This window comes from Triturus cristatus, chromosome 9 (genome assembly GCF_964204655.1).
Source record: "Triturus cristatus chromosome 9, aTriCri1.1, whole genome shotgun sequence".
NCBI lineage: Eukaryota > Metazoa > Chordata > Amphibia > Caudata > Salamandridae > Triturus > Triturus cristatus.
The window spans coordinates 524,462,109-524,482,375 of NC_140592.1; positions in this window are offsets into that span (position 1 = coordinate 524,462,109).

Sequence of the window (20,267 nt, forward strand, 5' to 3'; positions counted from 1 at the left end):
ATATGCCCTTGGCTGCTGTCCATCACCCACACCATTATCAGAATAAGAAACAGGAATACAAAGCAGAATGACTTTACTCTTTTGGAAGAGCCTCACCAAGTCAAGCTCAGCAAGCTCAGTGTAGTCCCTTGTCGCTGATAAGTTGGATGAACAGGATCATACCCTCACTTCGAGCTAGGATCCACAAACCACATTGGACTCTCAACCTCACCTTATGGACACCGGATGACCTCTTCCACATATTTCTGCTATCTGCTGTACGTTGAAGAGGTCATCCGGTCACCCTGAACTGCAGCAGATCATAATCTCGTAGCTTTTCCAACATCCCCTCATCATTCATCCATAGCCACCTACCAGACTTCTTCCTGCCTTACAGCCCATTTTCTGTAGGATATGACACAAAACGCGAATGGAAATTATATTTAAAGAGCCTGAATATTTGTCTACCCAAAATACAGGTGGCTAACACAGTGCCCATACCTACAAGACAGTAGGGAAATCCAGCAGAGTATGTCGCTTCCAAGCTGGATTTGGTCCACTAGCACCAAAAAATAATGCCAGCTGTGTATCAAAAGCCTCTTTGAGGTCAATCGACAGGACTAACGGGCAATCCAGATTCCTAGACATGTCTTGTCTTTTCAGACTCTGAACAGGCACTAGCTATTCAAAGAAGTGTTATGCTTAGGAATATATGCGTTTTGGTCAGGATGGACTAGCATCGGGGGTACAATCTCCTGGCCTAGGAGGACATGTCTGTGGCATTCACCTGAGTTTAGGGAGGTAGACCAGCATTGCCTCTTCAATTGTACTTGGAAGGGTTCTCTTCACTGGCACAACCAAGTACATCTTGGCCAGTCATGAACTAGGAGATAAGAGGAGGTCAAGTCGAAATTCACTGGCAATCCATCAGTGTATATGGCTTCTGCCCAGATATTGGTTGATTCAGTGTCTCTATGTTGTTGGGAAGCACATGAGTGATCGGCATTTTGCCTAAATTGGGGTCTACAGCCTTTGTGGAATGCGAGTTAGTGTGGCCATGAGATTAGTGTGATATGACAGAAACAAATTGATCATTTTCACCAGAGTGACTAACACGCTCCCCTGTCTTTGGTAACCTGTGTAATTTTGGAAACTTTCCAAGTAGTCCTTGTCAGCTGTGCTAATACGTGTTCTGTTTTTTATACCTCAGTATGTGCCCTAGCTACATATTCCTTATAATTGAGGCACTGAAACTCTCAAGAATCTGGGTGTTTAAAATGGATTAACTTTTTTTTTTACAATGCATTCACCGCGCTTTAGCTTTAAACAGCTTAAGCTAAAACACGGGTGCCGAGATTACTTCAAAATCAAAGAAATGGAATTTCTTTACTTTAAGGCAATCGTGGCACCCACGCTTTAGCTTATGATGTTTACAGCTAAAGCGCGAGTGTGACGAGTGTAACAAAAGTCAACAAATAGAAAAAAAAGGCATGGCCGCCATTTTTTTAACTTGCTTACTTTTGTTACAATTGCCGCACTCGCGCTTTAGCTGTAAACATTATAAGCTAAACTGCGAGTGAAAAGGAGAGAAATTGGTCTAAAGCTGCTGGGGGATCTGCGCTGGGGTCTTCAATAAAGGATTTTTGATGCATGGTTAGGTGGGTTTTTGGGTATGTATTTGGTGTGTGATATGCATGCAGGTTATTTGTGTGGCATCGGTGTTTAGTATTTGCGATAGAGGGTGCTGTGGTTTATAATAATACATTGGTTTTTAACTTCTTTCACGTTGTACTTTTGACCTTTCTAAGAGTTGCATTGAGACTGATGGCTTCATATGGGCTGTAGAGAGTCGTGGATCGGTTATGTGGCGTGTGCTGTGTGTGTGATGGTATGTGTTTAATGTGTGAGTGAGAATGATGGGTGCTGTAGTGGGTTGTAGAGTTTAAGCACGTGGGGTGGTGAATGGATTTGGTGTGTGGCAGGTGTGGGGTGCCTGTATTTGTGCTTGTGCGACTAAATCAGGGTTTATGACTGACGCAGTAGATGTGGTGTGTGTGAAGGTGAAGTGGTGTGTGTAGGACGAGTATGTACATTTGTGCGGAAAGTGGGGAGTTTATGTTTGCATTTGACGGTGTGTTTGCGTGTGTGTCGGCGTAGCATGCGTTGATGACTATGGTAGGTGTGGAGTGTCTGTTTAGAGGCAGTTTTGTATGTATGGATTGCATGTATGGATGCTTGAGTCTATGTGTGGTCAATGTGTTTTGTTGAGTGTGGAGTGGGTGGGGGTTGCTGCCTCCCTCCCAGGACATCTAATAAGGACTGGTGCCAACTGGTTGCGGCTCAACCAACGCTGGGTGCCGGTGCCGCAATAGGTGAGCACGTGTCGAAATATCCCATACACATTCCACGCACCACCACCTGTGCGCTAGGGCAATTGTGTTTTTCGTACCCCCTAAATAAACCACATTTGCAGATTGATTTCTTCTGTGCCTGATACACTTCATTAGATCTCAATTGTGTGCTTTATAGCTAATTACCAGTGAACAACAAACCACAGCAGAGTTCACCCTGTACTCCCCTCCCTCACGCTAACGCCCTGCCCCCAAAAAGTAAAATGGTTTCTGAAGCAGACTAAAGGCATAACATGGCAAATAAATTGTACTCAGAAAAGACAACCGAGGTGGAATTTGAAGAAAAAAAACAGTATTGCACAACTATTTTGATGTGTATCTACTAGTCACTGCAATTACTTTAATGTTTCTGAGTTTGTGTTATCCTCGACATTCGCGAATTGTTATTTTTTTGTCTGCCACCATGCGAGGCTGTCAATTGAAGTTGAAAACAAACACGCTCTTTAGCGCATCTTGTCCTCCCCATCTCCTGTCTCACAATTCCCCATATGCAGAAACACACGTGCCTCCCGGGGCTGCTTAAAATATAGTATAGTGACCACACCGTCATCCGCTCCACTCAACACGTATGCACAGACGTCACCCAAAGATTACACTGACACATTTGTTATGGGTGAAGAACTGCTGCTGGTTTATTTCATACAACATAACTATGACGATAGAGTGGGTTATCTTACGGGCGATCCAGGGCAAGCAGCCCCTCGCTGCTCCGCCCGCCTTGCGAGCCAGCACGCACGGTGGGTCGATGCCCGGCAGTGCGGCACATTCTTTTCCGATCCTCCTTTGGATCACGTGATCTGTCTAATACTCCCGCCCCTTTTTACGGGGGCGGAGCGTGTTATGGCACGCCCCCGGTTGGTCAGGCCCCCCAACCGCCCGAAGGACTAACGGGGCGCCGTCGCGGTCTTCCCAGAACCTCCTTCGGCTCCCGGACCTTGGCTCGGGCACCCATACTGTGCCGGACAGGGGTACCCTTACTGTACCGACTGTCGCAGAGGTACCCTTACTGTACCCTTCTGCCTCCAGATCGCCCTGTAACTCCGCCTGCAACACAAGAAAAAACATTATAACATTCCAGTTGCACGCTGCCTACGCCGCGCAGGGTAAGCGGAAAGGGTGGGATCATGCGCGGCCAGGAGCGTAACAGGAAGCAGAGGGCGATCTATGGGGCGGGAGGCATAAATAGGGCCTGGCCCCGCCCAGCCCAGTAGCCCGCCTCCCCCAGCAATGCCCATTGGGGCCTCCCATCCCCAAGGCGCGGCCTCTCAAGGGAGATGGACCAGGGGGGGGGGAGGCTCCGACGGGTGGCCACTAGAGAGCTGCCCTGCTGATGTCCCCCTGCATGGGACGCGGGCAGCAGCATAGTGACCACACCGTCATCCGCTCCACTCAACACGTATGCACAGACATCACCCAAAGATTACACTGACACATTCGTTATGGGTGAAGAACTGCTGCAGGTTTATTTCATACAACATAAGTATGACGATAGAGTGGGTTATCTTACGGGCGATCCAGGGCAAGCAGCCCCTCGCTGCTCCGCCCGCCTTGCGAGCCAGCACGCACGGTGGGTCGATGCCCGGCAGTGCGGCACATTGTTTTCCGATCCTCCTTTGGATCATGTGATCTGTCTAATACTCCCGCCCCTTTTTACGGGGACGGAGCGTGTTATGGCACACCCCCGGTTGGTCAGGCCCCCCAACCGCCCGAAGGACTAACGGGGCGCCGTCGCGGTCTTCCCAGAACCTCCTTCGGCTCCCGGACCTTGGCTCGGGCACCCTTACTGTGCCGGACAGGGGTACCCTTACGGTACCGACTGTCGCAGAGGTACCCTTACTGTACCCTTCTGCCTCCAGATCGCCCTGTAACTCCGCCACAGCTCTGGGGAGGCTCCCGCCGCTGCCAGAGCCCCCCCCTTTTTCTCCTTTGCTGTTACTGATGCCCTGCCCCTGCGAGCGCCTCTTGCACATCCAGCAAGAACATGTCCATCCCTACCCTTGACAGGTGCACCCCATCAGCCTCATAGAACCCCTCCACCTTCTCTTGGATCAATGCATGTCTGATGAAACCCATGCCCTTGCGCTCCATGAATTTTTGCATGTACCTATTGACCCTCCTGCACGACCTATCTACCGCAGCCGGAGACCTAGCTCCCCTCCAAATCCTGCAGGGGATGATCTCTGACCACCACAGTTCGCATGAACCCAATGCCTGACTGATGGCTGCCAGGTCAACTTGCATGGACTGCAGCAGGGCCCTCCTCCCCCTGGCAACAAGGTCATTCCCCCCAAGGTGCAAGATGAGGACCGAAGGCTGGCCCCCCCCGGCCGCCAGGCGCTGGTCGATTGTGCCCCGTGCTTCGCTCCATTTCATCCCCGGGGAGCCCAACCATGCGAACTGTGAGTTAACGAAACTCTCCGACCAGTTCCTGTATGCTGCCCAGCGTTCCAGCCTTGTGATGTAAGAGTGTCCCATCGACCATACCTGGTGGCCTGCCAAAGAAACGATGAAGCAGCTTTAAGCAGTCGTATATTTATTTGCACACAAACCTCTTGGGGTATACACGTTAAGGAACACTCTGAAATGTACATATACTTGCCCTATGTTTCCCCCACACCTGCCAGAATACTGCGGCCTCAAGGTCGGACACATCTTTTAAAAGTTCCAGCGTCCCACACCCTTAACGCCCTCAGGACCCATGCCGGCCTTAGCCGCAGAGGTGGCGGCGCCAATTCGGAAAGAGTGGGAGGAGAATCTGCGCCCACTCCCTGATAGACCCCCCTTGGCAAGGGCGGCCCCCAAGATGCGATCAAACTGAAACCTGGTGAGGGGGGCCCCGTCCACATGTATCAGGAAGGGCCCCGGGGCCGCTGGGCGCAAGGCCAGGTACTCTCTGACTGTATGGACCGGGCAATACCTGGTGTCCCCCAGTGCCCGTAAGACTACTGTCGTCCCCCTCCCCGCCTGGTCCGTCTTGGATTTCCGGATACGGAGCTCCAGTGCTACATTGAGACAGACATCTGCTATTCCCAGCGCTGCGCCAGACAAGTCGACCTTGGATTTTGCCACCAGTTCGCTAACCCTGAAGGCCCCGAAGAAGGCCAGGCAGAATGCCGTTGCGAAGAGCCTAGCTTCGAACGGGGAGTGGGTAACCAGGGGGACTGCGTCTAGAATGTGCTGCAGGTCAACGAATTCAATGGGCGCCCTGGTGTCTGGTTGTCTGATCTCCTCCCTGGTCCAGCCCTTCAGGGCCGCCCTGATCTTGAACGACCCCGTTGGGTCGACACCCCCATCTAGCCTGGTATCGTGGCGTACTGCAGCCAGGTGACCACATGTCCATGAATGGCTTTTGCCGTTCTCTTTGGCCCACACTACGAAGCTCTCTACTTGTTCCTCGCTCCCCGAGGCTTGACCACCCTGCGCCTCCACCACTGCTCTAAATGTCGCTATCTGGGAGCTGTACTTCTTCTGTGTCGCCGGTGCCAGGGACCTCTCCCCCATCTTTCTCAGTCGTTCCCCCACCGTAGCAGGCGCCAAAGGGATGCTGGGAATGGTGTCATCTCCGCCCTTGCCCGCGGCCATGCCTCTCGGAACCGGAGCCACTGAAAGCGAGAAAGAGCGTCAGCTGCCACATTCTTGACACCCGCGATGTGCCGCGCCCTAAACTCAATGTTGCTGCGCAGTCCTGCCTTCCCTAACTCCCTAAGCAAGCTTAGAACTAGCGGGCAAGAGGCGGTAAGGCCATTTATGGCATGCACCACCGCCATGTTGTCTGACCAGAAAACCACTTTCCTGTCGCTTAGCGTTGCCCGCCATAAATGCAGGGCCACAAGGATGGGGAAGAGTTCCAACACTGCAATATTGCTCGTTACTTTCTTTTTTCGCCATGCATTCGGCCACCTCATTGCACACCACTCTTCGCCCAGGATCACGCCAAAACCTTCCCTACCTGAAGCGTCTGAGAACAGGCAAAGTTCCTGGCTAGCTATCCATGGGGCCCTCCAAATCACCGTACCATTGAAATCGATGAGGAATTCCGCCCACATCACATCAAACCTGAACTCAACCTTACAAAATGGTGCTTTTGTAGTACATTGGCCGTGGCCCCCGCCAGCCTCCGCGAGAATACCCTGCCAGCTGGTATCACCCTGGCTGCGAAGTTCAACTTGCCCACCAGGCTCTGGACAGCCCCTAGGGTCGCTTTGTCCTTGCCCAGCAGTGCCTGGATGTCCTGCTGCAAGCCCTGAACCTTACCAGCGGGAAGCCTCGATTCACCCTTAACCGTGTCCAGCTCCACACCCAAAAAGGTCAGGACCTGCGCCGGCCCCTCGGTCTTACCTGGGGCAAAGGGAACCCCTAGGAACTCAGCCACCTCCTCAAAGCGCCTCAACCCTGCCGCACACTCGCCTGTCCCTGCAGGGCCAAAGAACAGAAAATCATCTAGGTAATGGATCACCTGCGTGATCCCATGGAGGTCCCCCAATGCCCACTGAAGGAACAAGCTGAAGGCTTCGAAATAGGCACAAGAGACTGCGCACCCCATCGGCATGCAGCAGTCGTAAAAGAACTGCCCCGCCCACTTGAACCCCAGCGGGTGCTGGCTTGCGGGGTGAACCGGCAGCAGGCGGAATGCAGACTCAATGTCCGCCTTGGCCAGCCACGCCCCTTTTCCCGCTCTACGTATCATGTCAATGGCCATGTCCAGTGAGCAGTACGACACTGAACATGCCCCTTCATCTAACCAGTGGTTCACTGAATTGCCCTCGGGGTATGATAGATGGTGGATCAAGCGATATGCGCCCTGCTGTTTCTTCGGTACCACCCCCAGCGGTGAAACCAAGAAATGTTCGAGGGAAGGGCTGCTGAACGGCCCCACCACCCTCCCTGCTGCCAACTCCTTTTGTATTTTTTGGGCTACCACCCTGGGCAGGTCCCTGGCTGACTTTAAGTTCAATGCGTCCCTGGACACCAGTGGCCCCTTGTATGGTATCTTAAAACCATCGAGGAACCCTCCAGCTAGCAGGGCCCTGTCGTGCACTAATGGATAGCGCCTGATGAGTGGAATGAAATTATTCATGATGATGGGGGATGGGCCCTTGGAGGGGCCGGGGCTGTGCGCGGGGGCAGGTGCGCGTGGGGTGATGATGAGATCCGATAGAGGTGGGGGGGGGCCGGCCCTTGTGGCCTCATTGGCGTTGCGTATCTGTATCTGTTCTGTTGTGTGGGGTGGGTAATGGGGCGCCCTGGCTAAAGGTGCAGGCGTTTGCAGGGTGTTGTGCGCCACACTTGCTGCAGCTGTGTGTGAATTTGCATGCCCTGCCCCAGGTGCAATTGCCCCCTTTGTATAGCCGACACGTGCCTGAATTGAAGCGCTTGGACCTCTGCCCTCTCCCCCTGCCCCCCCGAAATGACTGCTTGAAGGGGCGCCTAGGAAACTGATCCTTTCTCCTGCTATCTGACTCCCCTTGCCCTTTGTACGACTGTTCCCTCCCCTCCTGGGTGGGCCGGCACATGTGTTGGACCCATAATTGGATCTCTTTCTGGTCCCACCCCAGGTCCGGGCATATGGCCATTGTGATCGTGGGCTGTAGGCGGACTGGAAAAGCAGGCAAGGAGGCCGGATATAGTGGGCAATATTGACTTTTTTATTGTACACAAGTCAGGTTGTATAGTAAACAAGGGGCCCCAGAAAGGTCTCAAGCCGTGAGAAGGACGACACTCCGAGTCGGATTCTTCCTCTTTTTCCGTCTTTGTGGTACCCCAGGAACTTTGAATCGGTGACGTCGACTTCGGCACCCGGCACCCGGCGGGGATGGTTCCTCGGAGGGCAGTAAGAGAAAGAAAAGGAGCCGTTAGTCCTACTGAGGCTCGTTGTTTGAAACCGTAACCATAACCAGGGGTGAGAAAGGCGAAGAAATGACCGTGAGGGCAAAGGGAAGAGAAGGGGGACGGAGCGGGGCGGACAAAGGGAAAAAGGGGTGCTCGGAATGGGGGCGTGTGGGACAATATTTACAAAGTGCACGGTGCTGTATATGATTTAGACAGGGCTGTCCGGTGAAAAAGTACGTGCCTAGGGGAGAGGGGGCATTTACACTGGAGTTACACTATTTACACAGAGCACCTAGCGTGCTATTAAGATGGTAACTGGTACTCACGCGCTCCGCCGTAACTCTCCTCCGAGTTACGGCCGCTCTTCAGCCACCTCCGTAGGAGTCCACCACTCTTCGGACCACTCTTCGGTTTCTCCGCCACCGCCTTCACCGTTCTCCACACCTCCAGTCGAAACCTCCTGCCACGATACTCCGACGCTCGCTGACTCCCTCCTTCCGTCTTTTCTCTGTCTGGCCGGCCGTATGGAGGAGGGACTTCCGGGGTCACGGGGCAGTCCTTCCGGTCCGCTGTCGGTCCGGATTGGCTCCTGTAACAAAGAGAGGGGCGGGGTCTCCGTTGTCACGGACGCTGGAGATCGTTTTCCGTATGGTGTACCCTGGAAGGGAGAACATTGGAGGGGGAACAATCCAGGGGGGGGAAACACGGGTCGTGGGTGGCCGGGGACTACCTCACATTCCCTTTCCCTAGCTGTCTTTCTTGTACGGGTTGTGGACATTGGGTAGCGGGAGAGGTAGTCCGCATTACCTTGGTTCGCTCCTTTCCGATGCACTGTGGTGAAGCGATAGGGTTGGAGGGCCAGGAACCAGCGGAGGACCCGATCGTTATGTCCTTTGTTCCGAGCCATCCATTCTAGAGGGGCATGATCCGTGAATATGGTGAAGTCCCTTCCTTCCAGATAGTAGCGGAGGCTTTCCATGGCCCATTTGATTGCCAGAGCCTCTTTTTCTACAACCGCATAGTTCTTTTCGCGTGGAAATAATTTGCGGCTGAGGTAGAGGATAGGTTTCTCGTTCCCAAACGGGTCTTTTTGGGACAACACCGCCCCTAGTCCCTGTTCTGAGGCGTCTGTCTGGAGGAGGAAGGGTTGTGCATAATCAGGACTGACTAATACGGGACTAGAGGTTAGGGCATTTTTCAGGTCGGTATAAGCATGCCACAAAGCAGGGGTTGGGTTCTGAAGGAAAGTTTCTGTTTTTATGGACTTCTTTAACAAATCTGTAAGCGGCGCTGCCCTTTGGGAAAAGTTAGGCACAAACCTCCGATAATAACCGAGGAGGCCCAGGAAAGCACGAAGGTCTTTTCTGGTCTGGGGAAAGGGAAGGGAATGGATGGCTTCAGTTTTGCTTTGCTGGGGTCGTATCAGGCCTTCACCCAGGAGGTATCCCAAATACTTAACCGTTTGGGCTGCTAGGGTGGTTTTGGCAGGGTTGATGGTGAACCCGTAAGACCCCAGGGAGGTGATGACCTTTTGCAGGTGTTCTAGGTGTTGTGTCCAGCTGTCGCTATAAATGACGATATCGTCCAGATAGGCTCCCGCGTACAAGCTGTGGGGCCGCAATATGTGGTTCATTGCTCTTTGGAATGTGGCAGGCGCCCTGAAGGCCAAACGGAAGTACTAGAAACTGGTACAACCCCTCAGGGGTGGAAAACGCCGTTTTCTTTCTGTCCTCCTCTCTGAGGGGTATCTGCCAATACCCTTTACAGAGGTCCAGCGTGGAGATAAACTGAGCCTTCCCTATACGCTCGACCATCTCGTCGACGCGAGGCAATGGATATGTGTCAAAGGAGGATATCTTGTTGACTTCCCGGAAGTCAATACAGAATCTGACAGACCCGTCTGGCTTGGGTACAAGGACTATCGGGGAATTCCAATCGCTCACCGAGGGTTCTATTATACCCATTTTCAACATCTGCTCGATCTCCCTCTGTATAACCACCCTGCGGGCTTCAGGGATTCTATACGGTCTTTGCCGCACCACCTTCCCAGGTACTGTTCGTATGGCGTGTTCGGTGACGGTGGTATGGCTGGGAAAAGACAAAAACACCGTGCGTAAGGGGTATAGACTATTTGTTAGCTCGAGACACTGTTGTGATGTAAGTCCAGAGTCTATGCAAGGGGAAAAGGAAAGGGGAGTATGGTCCACCGAGCCAGATAGGGCGAGACGAGGGCCTTCCCATTTTTTCAGCAGGTTTATATGATATATTTGAGTGGTACCGCGTGTGGGATCAAGGTCTAATTCGTAGGTGACTGGGGTTACCTGGCGAAGGACAGCATAAGGACCCTGCCACTGGCCTAGGAGTTTTTGATCGGAGGATGGCATCATTAGGAGAACCTGGTCACCCACGGAGAAGAAGCGGTTTTTGGTACCCCTGTCGTATTGCTCCTTCTGTTTGGTTTGCACGTTCTCTAGATTACGGTGGACTATGTCTCTTATCATAGATAAGTGTGTTTTTAGATTCTCCATGTATTCGGGGAGGGGTCTAGTACGATCGGGTTCCGCTTCCCAGGCATCTTGGGCCATATCCAGTAGGGTACGAGGGGGTCGGCCATAGAGCAATTCATAGGGTGAATAACCGGTGCTGCTCTGGGTCTTACGGCGAATAGCGAACAGGGCCAACGGTAACATGTCCTCCCATCGCTTTGCCTCTAGCCCCAGTAATTTTTTCAGGGTTTGCTTTAGCGTGGCGTTATACCTTTCCACAAGCCCGTCGGTTTGGGGATGGTAGGCTGAGGTTCGGATCTGTTTGATCCCTAGGTGGGAGCAGACTTGTTTCATTAGAGTGGAGACAAAAGGGGTTCCCTGGTCGGTTAGGATTTCCCGGGGAAACCCTACCCTAGAAAACACCGAGATGAGAGCTTTGGCGACATTTTGGGTTGTTGGTTGACGCAGCGGCAGGGCTTCAGGGAAACGCGTGGCATAGTCCACTATGACTAGCGCGTACCTACAGCCGCTTCGTGAGGGCAACAAGGGACCTATAATGTCCATCCCTACTCTACTGAACGGGACATCTATAACCGGAAGGGGTTGTAGGGGTACCCTAGGGGGGCGATATCGGCCATGCTTTTGACATACCGGGCACTCTCTACAATATGTTTTAATGTGTTGGTGTACCCCTGGCCAGTAGAACCGTTCTATGATGGATTGGCTGGTTTTTTCCTCCCCAAAATGACCGCCCAGGAGGTGGCTGTGGGCCAAGAACAGGACCTTCTCTCGAAACGGGCCAGGGATCAGAAGTTGGGGCTTTTGTTGGGTCCCCCCCTTACGATATAATAACCCATTCTTCTTGTAGAAGTAAGGACCTACGGTGAGGGGATCTTCGTGGTCTAACGCCTTTGCCCATGCTTCCTGTAGGTTAGGGTCTTCTTGCTGTGCCGCCCTGAATTCCCTGTTGGTCTGCCTGGGGTGTTCTTCCGGTATGACTGGAAACACCCCGGTGTACTCTCTTTTCTCCTTTTTCTTTTGTGTTTTGGTTTTCGGGACTTTGGATTCCATCGTAGGGGAGGATGGCCCCTGGGGAAAAGGGGCTTCTTCCCACCAGCAGGTCAGGGAATCGGTGGTGTCCTGCAGAAGCCCTGGTAAGCCAGAATAGTCGCTCCCCAAGATGGCCTGTTCCGGAAGAGCAGGTATCAGACCTACTGTGAGGGTGGTTCCAGGATCCTTGGGGTGTTGTACTTGCACTCGGGTGGTGGGGTAACTCTTCGTGTCGCCGTGAACACATTGAATGGCGACTGTACCTGACGTGGAAGGAACAGGGTTAGGCAAGACCTGAGGCCTAAGAACGCTTTGTCGACACCCGGTGTCTGCTAGAGCCATCAGCGTTTGTCCCTCAATGGTCACCGGACAATGGAAGGGTGGTGGTGCCGTACCTGGAACGGAGCACACATAGTTTCGGGCCAGGCCAACCTCCATTGGTTCTTCCTTATGGGGGCAAACCCGAGCGATATGTCCAAACCCACCACAACTGTAACATTGGGGTCCGGGGTTGATAGGTCTCGGTAGCACAGGGACAGGAAGTAGAGGGACTGGTTCTGGTCTTCTGGGGAAGGGAGGACGGTGAGCTTGTGGCCCTATTGCGGGTTGGGCCTTAGGGGGATGATCCTCCTTGCCTCGTTGCAGGTCCTGAGCACGACTGTAGGCGCTTGCTATTTCTACTGCGACCTCCAGGGTAAGACGGGCATGTTGTCTTACCCACCTTTGCGTGCTAGGATATAAGGACATTAAAAACTGTTCAAGATATATTTTCTCGAGGATTTCCTCTTTGGTGGCAGTATCCGGTCTCAGCCATCTATTGGTTAAGTCTTTGATTCGAAATGACAGGGCTCTGGGGGTTTCTTGGGGTCCTTCCTTGACCTGACGTAACTTTACCCGATAGGTTTCATCATCAATGCCCAGTCGTTCAAGGATGCATTTCTTGATATCCGCATAAGGAGTGGTACCCTGTATGTTTGCCTGTTGATATGCGGCCTGCTAGTCACCGGTCAACAAGGGACCCAGGTAGTGGCCCCAACGGTCGTTAGGTCATGAGGCAGCTTGTGCTAGTCGTTCGAAATTTGTAAAGAAGAAGTCGGGGTCCTCTCCTGGCATGAACTTTTGGAGAACGACAGAGGGGAGGGAGGTTGTTGGTCTCTGGTGTTCCAGAACGGTTGTCAGTTTCCCCATGGCTTGCTCGTGGGTGTCCCCCTGTCCTTTCAAGACATCGTGGAGCTGTCCCGATCATTTTCGGCGGTCTTTAAGAATCGTTCCATTAACTGCCCCAATTGTTCTTGGGAATCGGCCATCCTCTTCATCACGGCCTCCATGCTTCCAGGTGATCCCACTTCTGACACCAAATGTGATCGTGAGCAGTAGGCGGACTGGAAAAGCAGGCAAGGAGGCCGGATATAGTGGGCAATATTGACTTTTTTATTGTACACAAGTCAGGTTGTATAGTAAACAAGGGGCCCCAGAAAGGTCTCAAGCCGTGAGAAGGACGACACTCCGAGTCGGATTCTTCCTCTTTTTCCGTCTTTGTGGTACCCCAGGAACTTTGAATCAGTGACGTCGACTTCGGCACCCGGCACCCGGCGGGGATGGTTCCTCGGAGGGCAGTAAGAGAAAGAAAAGGAGCCGTTAGTCCTACTGAGGCTCGTTGTTTGAAACCGTAACCATAACCAGGGGTGAGAAAGGCGAAGAAATGACCGTGAGGGCAAAGGGAAGAGAAGGGGGACGGAGCGGGGCGGACAAAGGGAAAAAGGGGTGCTCGGAATGGGGGCGTGTGGGACAATATTTACAAAGTGCGCGGTGCTGTATATGATTTAGACAGGGTCTGTCCGGTGAAAAAGTACGTGCCTAGGGGAGAGGGGGCATTTACACTGGAGTTACACTATTTACACAGAGCACCTAGCGTGCTATTAAGATGGTAACTGGTACTCACGCGCTCCGCCGTAACTCTCCTCCGAGTTACGGACGCTCTTCAGCCACCTCCGTAGGAGTCCACCACTCTTCGGACCACTCTTCGGTTTCTCCGCCACCGCCTTCACCGTTCTCCACACCTCCAGTCGAAACCTCCTGCCACGATACTCCGACTCTCGCTGACTCCCTCCTTCCATCTTTTCTCGGGGCAGTCCTTCCGGTCCGCTGTCGGTCCGGATTGGCTCCTGTAACAAAGAGAGGGGCGGGGTCTCCGTTTTCACAGACGCTGTAGATCATTTTCCGTATGGTGTACCCTGGAAGGGAGAACATTGGAGGGGGAACAATCCAGGGGGGGGGGAAACACGGGTCGTGGGTGGCCGGGGACTACCTCACAGCCATTCTCTTGCGGAAGTCTTGATCATAATAAAACCAGCCCAACCCCCCAGAGCGCCTCGCCTCTTCCTGAATTGTGCTAGCATATTGCATGAGGGCCTCACTCTGGTCTGGGAATTTCTGTACAACCACTGCCGCTAAGATGTTGAATGCTGACGTCCAGTTCTCAATTGTCCTATCCGGCCAGCGTTGGTATCTGAAGTTTCTTCCTCCTTGCGACCCATCTTTCTAGTGTCCATGCCTGCCGAACCGTGCATGAGTAGTGTAAGGATATCTATGTACTCCCGCCTCCATATCCCCTCCTTTGCGTCCTGCGGTACCATCCACGCCAGGGAACAACGGCCAGATGCCAATGGTGCCTGGGTGACAAGGGGTCTAGGAACCTCCCCTGTGCCCTCCCCTACTGGGACGGCTGACCCTGGGGCCACGGCGGGCTGGGCCGGCGGCGCCGCCCCGCTCCCTGCGCTGGGGTCGGGAGCAGCGCTAGCGGTGGCCAGACCATTAACAGGTGGGGCGGGTGTGGGAACCGGTCACGGGCCTCCAACAGGGGTTCAGTGCCAGAGAGTTGGACGACTTCCAGGAAGTCGCAACATGAACGTCATTTTTATCAACCTTTGAAAGATGAAAAGCGGAGTTGAACCTGCCACACCTTTAAATTTCGCCTTTGAAGGCTAGGGTGAGTGCTCAGGTAATGAATGCCCCAAACCGAAGTCTGTTTTCGGCAAAAACGCGACAAGCGTAAACGTGTTCACTCTGTTTGTACTTCCTTTTTTTTGTAACTGGTCGCAGTTGCGGGCATCAAAGGAGTGTTGGCCCTGGGGCTCACGTAACCACGAAAACTTGAGTTTTTTTGACAGACTTCTAGTGCCTGAGATTATTATTTTAAACTCTTTTTCTTTTTTCTGATCTCAGTTTATCCTATACCACAGATCAGACGAGGGGAAAAGGAGCAATTAATTTGCTTTTTTGGGGCGGATCCGCGTAATCCTCCAGGTACTGCTTCTCTGTGGGTGTCACCCACATTTGCATTGCATGTCTTTAGGCACTCCTTGATCACTCCTCTTTTGCATATGCAAATTAGGGTATTTTCTACTTCCAACCCTGTCACTATCCAGTATACTTGCAGCCTGCGACTAGTGTACATTAATCCGTGGATGCAGAAGTTACGCTCACGCAGAGTATTACTTACACGCAGATCAGGGTAATCACACTTCATATTGTCTCGCAGCTTGTGCCGATGTTCCAACTTGTGCCTTTTGTGAATTGCATTTAACCGGAAATGTCATAAAATTAGAGCGTCTGTTTTACAGTAAAGGGAGCTTACATACTCATTCATTCCTCGTCCAGTTCTTTACTATATGCACTATAACAAGTGAGGCCTCACCACTACCACATATAAGCATATGCACAACTATGTTTTACCCTAAGGCACTGCTCATTGCCTCACACATGATGACATAAGTTACATCATCAATGACATCATAGATCACGCTCCATTAACATATTTCATAACATTACTTTGGGCAGGCAGGGTATGGTATTTTTTAATAAGCTTTAACATTAGTTCCATCTGTGCACAAACTATTTAATCACCAAATTGGTATACTTTCTTCTCCATGGCTAAATACTCAAAAGGTCCCAAAGGCGAGACCGATTGCATTGCAAATGCTTGTTTGTAACAGTAGTTGACAGTACACTGATGGGTTGACAATCAGTGGCAGCTCCCACACCAAGATCGATCAGTTTTATTCTGTTCAGCTCCACTTCCACTGCCTTCCAAACTCCAGCTACTATCTTATTACAGTGTCTTCTGATTGTTACTATGAATACCTCCCATTCGCACAGACATCTGAGACTGCACCCTAAAGTTCCCTGAAATAATTCAGTATACCCTCTCCCAGGGTTTCTCAAAAGGTCCCGTCCTCCAGGAGTGTGCACTGCAATCTCCAGGTGGGGACTAAGACACACTGTTCCCTCCATTCCAAGCTGACCAAAAAGGGTTATGGTCAGCTAGTCCTCCCTTTATAGTTGGTATGATTGAGGCCTGCATGGTGGTGGAGCTTAGTACTCTGTCCATTCTAACATAGAGACCATACATCAGGGAATAAAATAAAAACTCTAGGAACCCAGAATGCTGCTCCTACTATGGATTTACCAGCTCACAATGTACCCTCCAACTATTAAGCAGCCTACTTGTTTTTATAACCATCGGGTCCACTAGCGGGGTATAAACAATGTGGCCACCTAACAACAACTATTACAATCTGCAGCAGTGGAATATGCAATCTGCACAAACCCTCCACATATGTGGTCAATAGAAAAAGGAAAGGTGCTACAACAGAGAGCAATTCTGCTGCAAGAAAGTGTATATATGGGAATTGTCAAAAACAATGCCCAACCTAATATTCCGTAATAGTCGGGAGCACTCAAATACACATAAAGCACATCAATATAGAAAAAACACTTTTTTTGTTACCATTTATTACAGAGTATATAGCATGTAAGTGAATATCAGAAAATATACGATCATACAAATAATAATGCCGCCATACAATATACATTATTTTATCGGTCCAATAGATACAATACATTATGAAGTTCACAAAGATGGAAAAGGATCAGACAGTATGTGATACACAGCGAAATGAAATCTATGTCTTTGCATAAAACCTCTGATGGGTAAACAAAGCCAACACATGTTTCGTCTTGCTAGACTTCTTCAGGGCTTAGAGTATACTACATGAGTATCCCATATAAAGATTAAAAATGCAAAGACCACATCCAGCATAAACAATAATAACGACTGTACATCAAGAATGCCAATTATTGGTAATGCCAGCATATAGGTTAGTAGTTTTGACCTGGTAACTTTCAATCAAACAAGAGATCAAATTCCTTTTGTCAAAATCCTTTAGTATATCACAACGTCACCAGTGTCAAAATCCACACAAGGGACGCCACCAATTGTAAAGTCTTCCTAATAACAACGGGATGGCCATCTAACAAGTCGCTCATGTAATGCAGCATAGAAAGCCGTTTGGTCCACGTTGGGCGCATATATACTGATATTTGATATTTGTTTTTATAAAGCCCGACATATGCCTGAGGTATTTAATAAGGATACTCCGACTACATAGGAGATTTAAATAGCCATGTTTTCAATTGTTTTCTGAAAGTAAACAGATTCGAATGGCCTCTGAGGTGCCCGGGTAGCTGATTTCAGAGCTTGCAGGTGGAGTTTATCAGGTTCTGCCGCCCCAAGTGGCAGGTTGAATTCTGGGAACACTGACCGTTTTGAATGCTGCTGACCTAAGGCATCTTCCAGTGTTGTCCCAAGAAAATGTGTTCTTTACATAGTCTGGGCCTGTGAGGTAGAGTGCTCTGTGCACTGTACACAGTGCCTTGAAAGACACTCTTTTTAATCGTGAGCCAATGAAGCTCCTCCCGAGCCTTAGAGACTGAGTCAAATTTTCAGTTTTTTTTTTATAAGCCGTGCAACAGCATTCTGAACTATTAGCAATTTATTTTAGAGATTCTTGCTGAATGCCCAGATAGAGGGCATTACAGTTATCTAGTGTTGATAAGACCAGTGAGATGATAGCTGTTTTCTGTAGCTCAAATGGGATAAAGGGTATGATTTTCTTCAAAATGATCAGTTGATGAAAAGAGTTAGAGATCAACTTATTTGCCTGTTCCACAAAGGTGAATTTGGAATCAAAGATTATCCCATGGTGTTTCACTTTAGTAACTTGGGTGGGAAGGGGACCCAGGGTCTGAGGCCACCAGAAGTCATTCCAAAAAGAAGTGTCCCTGCTAAATAGGAAAACATCAGTTTTTTCTTTAGTTTAATTTAACCCCTTTCATGTGTCGGGCGTGCAATTCACATGGCACAGGAAATCTTTCTAGAGCAGGCACAAGAGGGATTTCCGTTACCCCCAGACAGTCTCGGGAGCTGGGGAAGAGCTTCCACAGCTCGTGAGGCTGTTCTGATTTTTTTCTGAAATGACAATCAGCGCGCAAGTCGCGCTGACATTATTTTGGTGAAACCAAAACTGAAAGTGAGCCCAGCATTCCCTACAGTCTCCCCAGTAACATGATACCTTACCTGTGTGGGTGGGCCAAGAACCTGTGACTGAGAAGGCCCAAAAACGTAGAGATTGATGGGATAGCACAGCGAGCTCTAAGCGCTATATTTTTTATACATACGTTTTAGGCTGACTCTGCATTGGGCATCCACACAAGTGAGGTATCATTTTTATCGGGAGACCGAGGGGAACGCTAGGTGGTCGGAAATGTGTGCCAGAGCAGGGATCCCACACAAAAAAGTGAGAAAAATGTGATTTCTTTTAGCTAAATTTGAGGTTTGCAGGGATTCTGGGTAGGAAAACGTTGGAGGATCCACGCAAGCCACACCTAACTGGACTCCCCTGTGTTTCTAGTTTTCAGAACTGTCTGGATTTGGTAGGTTTCTCTAGATGGCCGCCGAGCCCGGGACCAAAAACGCAGGTGCCCCCCTTGCAAAACCAGGTCGTCTTCTGATAGATAATTTTGATGACTCCACAGTACATTTTTGGGCCCTTCCCTGTTGCGGGTACTTGGCCCACCCATACAAGTGAGGTACCATTTTTATTGGAAGACCTAGGGGATCGCTGGGTGGAAGGAAATTTGTGTCAGCTCGTTTATTCCGAGCCCGGGACCAGAAACGCAGGAGACTCTCTCGCAAAACCAGATAGTTTTGCGATCGATAATTTTGAAGTCGACACAGTACGTTTTGGGCCATTTCCTGCTGCGGGCACTAGGCCTACCCATACAAGTGAGGTACCATTTTTATTGGGAGACCTGGGGGAACGCTGGGTGGAAATTTGTGGCAGCCCAGTGATCCCACAACTTTCCCACAACGAAAATTGAGGAAAGCTTGATTTTTTTAGCTAAATTTTAGGTGTGCAGGGGATTCTGAGTAGGAAAATGTTGGGAGATCCACACAAGCCACACCTCCCTGGACTCCCCAGGGTCTCTAGTTTTCAGACATATCTGGGTTTGGTACGTTTCCCTAGATGCCCGCTAAGTCCTGGACCCAAAAACGCAGGTGTCTCCTTCGCAAAACCAAGTCTTTTTGTGAACTATAATTTTGAAGTCCCCACAGTACATTTTTGGGCGTTTCCTGTCGGGGACACTAGGCCTACCCACACAGGTGAGGTGCCATTTGTATCAAGAGACTATGGGGTTATGCTGCGTGGGTGGAATTTTGTGGCTCCATGCAGATTCCAGAACTTTCCATCACAGAAATGTGAGGAAAATGTGTTTTCATTCTTCAAAGTTTGAGATTTGCCAGGGATTCTGGGTAACAGAACCTGGTGGGAGCCACACAAGTCACTCCATCCTGGATTCCCCTGGGTATCTCGTTTTCAAAAATGTACAGGTTTTCTATGTTTTCCTAGGTGCCGGCTGAGCTAGGGTCCAAAATCCACAGCTAGGAACATTGCGAGAAAAGGATCCATTTCACTGGAAAAATGTGATGTGCCCACATAGCGTTTTGTGCCGTTTCCTGTCGCGGGCACTAGGCCTACCCACACAAGTGGGGTACTATTTTTATCGGGAGACTTGGGGAAATGCTGGATGTGTTGAATTTGTGGCTCCCCACAGATTCCAGGACTTTCCATCACAGAAAAGTAAGGAAAATGTGTTTTTTGCCAAAGTTTGCAAGGGATTCTGGGTAACAGAACCTGGTGAGAGCTAGACAAGTCACTCCATCCTTGATTCCCCTGGGTGTCTATTTTAAAAAAATTTACAAGTCGGTTAGGTTTCCCTAGGTGCCAGCTGAGCGAGGGTCCAAAATCCACAGCTAGTCACATTGCAAAAAAAGGGGCAGTTTTCACTGTAAAAATATGATGGGTACACACTGCGTTTTGGGACGTTTCCTTTCGCGGGCATTAGGCCTACCCTCAAAAGTGAGGTATCATTTTTATCAGGAGAAACACAGAATAGTAGAACACGTGTTGTTACCAGTTGACTTTCTTTGCAGTTCTGCCTTTCAAATGTAAGACAATTTGTAAAACAAAAAAAAGTCATTTTGAAAAATGACCTCTAATGGGTATCCACAATTTTGTAGATGTGCAAATAACCACTGCTTATAAATTCTTTATTTTGTTCCCATTTTGAAAATATATTGGTTTCCTTGGTACCTATTTTTACTCTTTAT